Raw genomic sequence first — 6,995 nt, forward strand, 5'->3', positions numbered from 1 at the left:
AAGGGCAAAGGAGCAAGATAGAGGGAAAGCTCAAGAGCAATCCCTCATCACTGTAAATTGTGTAGGCAAGATCTTCCAATTGGTAGGGGCCTGCCTGCAGTACAGCGGACAGTTCTCCACCCACTAACTATACCAAGTCATTCAAGGCTGAGAAGCAGGGGACCTCCCCTGCCAGGTCAGTAAAACCACCCTGGGTGAAAGGCATCATCATGCCAGTGGGGATATGTTCTGAGAGCAAAACTTGAGAGGGGTTAAGGCACTGGATTGAGATTCAAATGATTCAGTTTTAAATCCCAGTCTGCCCCAGTGATCTTGGGTGAGTCAATTTCAGCCTCCGCCTCAACTCCCCAGCTGTAAACTGAGATAACTACACTTTATTTCCACTAATCTTTGTCAAGCTTTGTCTACACTTACCCGCCTTTCTGACCAGCTACCAGGGCATGTCACATCCATACATGCACCTTGAGAAAGCGCCAGTTGCTGAAGAGGCCACTTGAGCTGACAGAAGATTTGAGAGTAGCAATATGTGCCTTCTGCTAGCTGACAAGCAGTGGCAAAAGCTTCAGGCCACTTGGCAGTGGTATTGTAGATCTTCTGGCTGGAAGGAGGGTTCTGTCACAGCATGGGAGCTTTGAGGTTGGGTTCACTCAAAGTTTTGCTGGCAGAGCAGTGTAGTTCCATTTTGTGCTGAAACAGAAAGCAAGTAATGTGAAGATCCAGTGCTTCACCCACCAAAATTAATTGACAGACCCTCGTAGACTCAAAAGGAATTTGTTTCCAACATTAAACTTGGGGGCATAATTGACTACCAACATTAGTGGGCCCAGTACTGTACACTACAGTTGAATATCAATTGGGCTCTGTCTTCAGTTTCAATTCTTATTTTAATGAGAATTCTCAAAAGATGTTGTTAAAGGGAACTGATTTCGTGGTGATGGAAAACCCTTCCTTCAGTGTCTTGCAGGGTATGAATTGTTGGGCACCTTTTCTCTCTGCTACGGCAACCTGTGTGCCATTAGGAACCTGAAGCTGGTACTAGATCTGAAACAAATCAAGGGGAAAAGGTGTTTGTGAAAACAGTCTAGGCACTGACTTTTTCTTGCTTCCTTTAATGAAAATAGTTATCTCAGTCGGTAAAAAAAAATACTAGCTTATATTAAAACTGCACACTTTAAAATCGCATAATAATAAACTCTAATCCATGTCTGCATAGTGAATGTCTTGATTTCCTTTTAGCATGCACAGTGGTTAGTGACTGGTGCTTTAAGGCAGTTCTACCACCCCCTTTTCTCTGTCTCAGGCTAGTGCAAAAGTAACAGCCTACACTGGTAGAGGTTTTACTCAGCTGTGTTTGTATCATCAGGGAAAGGAACTCCGTTTTTCCCCCTTTCTCTGGTTTTTGACAAGGAGTGAACTTGATATTGGCACTGGTACATGGAAGACTGCTGGTTATGTGTGTGTGTTATTACACTGTATATTTCCGAAATCTCTCAAACTTTTTTGTTTCTTTTTTCTTAATCAAAAGGCTGGTTAATTTTCTTGACTTTCTCATGGGTAACTAGAGTTCAATCCCTCTTCTCAATGGACATGGAAAATTTCAGGGCAAACAGCAGATGTAAGAGGGTGAAACAGGAAAAAATAATACAGGAAATAATTGTGTGTGTGGGTGTGTTACCACCCAGAGGGCAATCAGATCATCTGAGCAGAGATCAGCTGTGTGGGTTTGAAAGGAAGATGTGGGGACTGATAAGGTGGCTTTGAAAAGCTATTTAACATCTTTAAAAGTCCTTATATACAAATTGTGCACTTATTTTATATTCAGGGAGTGAGTCCATATAAATTTCAGCTTTGCTTTATGTAATCCAGCTTGTAAAATCTGTTAGGGTGAAACCACAAACCCGAACTCCAGTGACCTTTAATACAATTTCACTAGGGTAATCTCAGCTAACGTTTCAGGCTGACATGTCACAATGTGTAACCATCACCTGCCAATGCTAGCTTAACTAGGTTGAAAAATATCCCTAGATAAGCAATATGGTATTGAAAGGGGTAAGGTTAGTAATTGAATCAAACAGATCACAGCTCCTTGTCAGGAATATGGAGGGAGTATGAAGAGGACATAGATTAAATAATAAAATCTAAGTAAACCAATAGAGAATGACACTTTTCTGCAAATCACTCATTTAATTTACTACTTTGTTCTACAGCTTGTAGGCGTCAGTCCTTAAATAAAGAATGAGCATGCTGCCTAACGTCACATCAAATAACACAGTCCACTGTACAGGGCTGAATGAAATGTAGCTGCTATCCCTTTGGTTTTGTCTCTGAGTATGTTAGAAAAGTGAAGGCCAACCCTTTTGGCTGGTGTGCCACATGTAAGCCCCCACCCTCCCAGAGTGCCACTCTGATCCTCCTCTCCTGCCTGAACTGCTGCTTTGCTTTCTGTTTCATACTCTCCTCCCTACCCCATAAGCTTCTGTTTTCCGTTTCCTATCCTATCTGTCACTATGGTCCCTGTCCCTTCCCTAGTTTGGTGTGTGCCAGAGGTTGCTTGTGTCAGTTGTGGCATGTGTGCTGCAGGTTGCCCAGCCCTGTGCTTGAAGATGGAGAACACAGCCTGCTGTGCTGGTTCTAATACACTTCCACAAGTAAAAAATAACCAACAGGAAAAAGAGAAATCAATGTTCAAATTCCAAAGCAAAAAGAGGAAACACAAGTGTTACAGCCTCTCAAACTCAGACATGCTCCACGTGAGATCTAATGGGCTGATGGAGAATTCCTAGCTGCAAGAAGTGTGGAACAAAGGGCCCCATCCAATCCTGTCACATATACAACATATATGCGACAGGTTTGTCCCGTATACACCAAGCCGGGGGGGTGTAGTAGATACACTGGAGGGGGGTGGAGCACATGACTTATGAGGGGAGGCTGGGGGGCTGGGTTTATTTAGTTTGGAGAAGAGAAGCCTGAGAGGAGGATTTAATAGCAGCCTTTAAATACCAGAAGGGGTGTTCCAAAGAGGATGGAGCTGAACTGTTCTCAGAGGTGGCAGATGACAGAACAAGCAGCAATTGTCTCAAGTTGCATCAAGGGAGGTTTAGGTTGGACAGTAGGGAAAACTTCTCACTAAGAGGGTGGTGAAGCACTGGAACAACTTGCTTAGAGAGGTGGTAGAATCTCCAGCCTTGGAGGTTTTTAAAGTTTGGCTTGACAAAGCCCTGGCTGGGATGATTGAGTTCAGGGGTGCGCAATTGTTTTGAGTGGAGGGCCACTTACTGAGTTTGGGGAAGCCATTGAGGGCAGCATGACAGGCTGCCAGGGGCAGATAAATATTACTTTTCTAAACTTTTTAGGGGCCCCGTGGGCCGGATGGAATGGCCTGGCGGGCCACATCTGGCCCACAGACTGCATTTTGCCCACCCCTGATCTAGTTGGTGATGGTCCTGCTTTGAGCAGGAGGTTGGACTAGATGACCTTCTGAGGTCTTCAAATTAGGACTTCCTAGGCCTCCAAATACTGGAAGCTTAAGAGGGAAGGGGGACAGGAGCCAGATCAGTCTGGGTATATCCTGCATAAATATTCTTTATATTAGCATCCACTGTCTGCCACTGAGAAAGACAGAACATGGGGCTGGATGTACTGGTGGTTTGACCCACTGTAACCTTCTTATGTTCCTTTCAAAATATACTTCCTCAATCAAATGTCAGAGGGAGGTTATCTTTGTGTATCTGGGTGGAATTAATGAGATATTCCTAAGTGAAGCCTCTATTTCTCCATATGTCAGGCCACAGCAGTTTAAGCCTCCCTGATGTTATCTATCATCACTGTGCCTCAGACCTGTTCTACAAGGGGTAAGGTTGTGGGAACTTAGGGTTGGCTTTCAAGACTATAGACAAGAGTGGTCACTTTAGAAGCTTGATGGACCCCTTAGAAACTTGATTTAGAAATTCACTAGGAGTCTTTCCATGAGCTTTGATTCAAGCCTTGGGTCAGGGAGGGACATCACCAAACTTCTTTCTCTTTGGGCAATGAATAGGTTAACTGCTTCCAAGGCAGAGTTAAACTCTATACCATATCTCCAACCCTTTTCCTCTTCCTAGAGGCAATGTTAATATACTCAATGTGACACACTGAGTATATGTGCCTTGAGAACTTATGGCCATGCTCACATTAGGCACCTAAATAGGATCTGGGCCTTGGCTGCAGGCCAGGGGGTCTGCAAATCCCTTTTACACTGGGGGATCACTCTGTTACAACTTGAGGCAACTGTAGTGCATCCATGCCAGCTGAGCATATTCCCTGGGGGTTGGACTGCTGCACCTATTCCATAATGCCTATTGTATTAGAGAGGGCATCATGTATGTTGGCAAATGTTAAAAAGCTTTGGGTGGGCTCAATCACTTCTTTGAGATGTTCTGCCCTGCTTTAGGCTCTGTACTTGTACTACATGAGGTAGGGAAGTTTTGCCTCAAACTACCAATGCAACTATTGTGCCAGTGTCACCAGTTATTCCTTGAATATCACCCTGACTGAATTTGGACCTGGAGAGGGGCAAGAAGCTTGATGTTATGCTCCATTCTCTTTTAGCATTTTTTAACATTCCTGGGGTGGGTATGTTTAGCAAAACAAAGACCACCTGGACCTACTGAGTAAGCACCTTGAAATGTGGTAGGGCTAGGAGTGGTGGCTTTCAGGGTGCTCACTGACCACGTACCCTAGTAGTTCTCCAATGAGATCAAATTATTTCAGTTTGATTATTCATCAGGGGTCATTGTCAGTATGCCTGCTTCCTGTTTCCTGGCCACGTGGAAAACATTTTTATTTTTTCCTCCAGCTCAGAGCATTAATAGCGCTGGATTTCTCCCTTCTGCAACCTGTGAAAAGTAATTGTGAAACCCTTTTGAGAGAGATGCTTACCGGTAGCACGCACTGCTTACACTGAGCTGGCCCAAGAGTGCAGTATTCTTGTGGTATGTAGCGGAGACCTCTAGTGGGGAGTTTATATACCGTCTCCTTTTCTCACTGTGAAAGAGGAATCCTGAAAGAGGTAGTTAACTAAGTTGGGCAGAAGGCAGGCCAGTCTGGCATCTTATAGACTAACTCATTTGGAGGCATAAGCTTTTGTAGCCTTTAGCTTGCTTTGCAGCTGATAAGTAGGCTGTAGCTTGAGAAGACTCATGCTGCTTGGAACTAATCTATAAAGTTAATCTATAAGGTGACACATGGACTCGCCTTCTGTGAATACTGGGACAACTGAAGGTGAGAATCTTCCAGCTATTTCATCCCTCATGCTCAGAGCTGAAATATCCAAAGAGCTCGGTATATTAGCTTTATATTGGATATGTCTGTTTTCAAAAAATCAGGCCATTAGTATCAGCATGGAAGCTCTGGGGTGCTGAGAAACTTTGAAAATCTGGCCTCAGTTATAGACAATGTGCATTTCACATTTAACCCCAAAATCTGAATTTTGGAGAGGCTGGGCCATCTCTGGGTTATTTGGAATTGAGAGTGCTTAGCACTCTGAGAAAAATCAGGCCTTACCCACTTCTGAGCAGCAACCTGCCTTCCCTTCCTCTTCCTTTCACCTTTCTGTTTTGATTTTTTATAATAGTCCCTTATTCAGTTTTGGTGTTACCAGCCCCAGGCAATCAAAATCATTATTCAGGTGCTCCTCCCTCTCCCCTCCCCCCCCCCGTTACAATATTGGCTTAAAAATAGCATGTGTATGAATCAATGTATTTGCCTTCTGTGTTCTACATCTTAAGGTGTATTTGCTTCACTTCCTTTGGCTTTTACCTTGCAGAGAGAGGTAGTTAGATTTTTTTTAGTCTGAAGTCAGGCAGAAGGCAGGGTAGAGATGTGCCTTATTGACTAACTAAATCAGGGATGCATCAGCTTTCTTAAGCAGTGGGCTTACTTCATCATATGCTACAAAGGGAATGCAGAAGCTGAGTTCCTAAATAAAAAGCAGTGATTAGAACACAAAGGGTAGGGAAGGGAAAGGAAAAAGGAAGGGACACTGCTGGGAGAGAAAAGGTGTGTAGAAGAGAGAAAACAAAGCAGTTACCCTTTTGTCCCTCTATGGGTTATAAAAGTTGATCCAGGAAATAGTATAAGAATCTGTAGTCTTAGACTTTCGACCATACTCAGTAATGCCAACTCTCATGAAAAAATCACGAGACTCCTGATTTTCAAGTCAAATTAACTCTGACTCGTGATGTCCTGATAGATCAAATCTTGAGATTTTTTTCTTCTGGCATGTGTGAGAGTGCCAAGCTGGTAAGTCTGTGGAGGGGAAGGGGCAGGGGGAGAGGGAAAGCTGGAGGGGGGGGCACATCGAGGCCCCCACGGTGAGGGAGAGAGTGGAGCAGGGGCTGGGACCAATCATGCAACAGAGCCGTAGGAGGGTGTCTGTTTGTGCATATGTCTGTGTGCATGCATGTCTGTCCCTCACTCACAAGCCTCCCAGCCCTGCTGCTGCCCCTCACTCCTGACTCCCAGTACCCTTCATCCTGCCAGGGTGTGCAGGACCCCGTCCCCCCAACCTGGGCTCCAAATGACACCTACAGCCCCCCGCACCTTTACAAATAACACCCCCCACACTTAAAAAATAGCATTTCATGATTTACATTCCAAATCTCTTGATTTTTAAGAGTTTGTTGCATGATTTTTGACATGGTGGGGTTGGCAATACTACATACTTAACGCTCCAGTCTGTGGATTGTGAAGTTGTTTTTTTTAAGTGTTATCTAAAAACAGCTCCTCTGGGCTGTTAACTGTGTGCTAGGGCTGCGTGAAGCTTCGGGTGGTAATTCGATTTGGAGGAGATTTGGCCCAATTCGTTGAGTGAATCTCCAAATCCAAATAGAAGCAGGGGACCAATATAAAGGTCCGAATTGATTCAAAGCTCTCCAAATCTTCAGGAAAGATTCAGAGAAATTTGATGATTTGGGCAGTCCTTGGTGGCTGCAACAGGGAGCTGCAGCCAACTCGGA

Source organism: Crocodylus porosus, unplaced genomic scaffold, assembly GCF_001723895.1.
Source record: "Crocodylus porosus isolate Cpor-Errol unplaced genomic scaffold, CroPor_comp1, whole genome shotgun sequence".
Taxonomy (NCBI): domain Eukaryota; kingdom Metazoa; phylum Chordata; order Crocodylia; family Crocodylidae; genus Crocodylus; species Crocodylus porosus.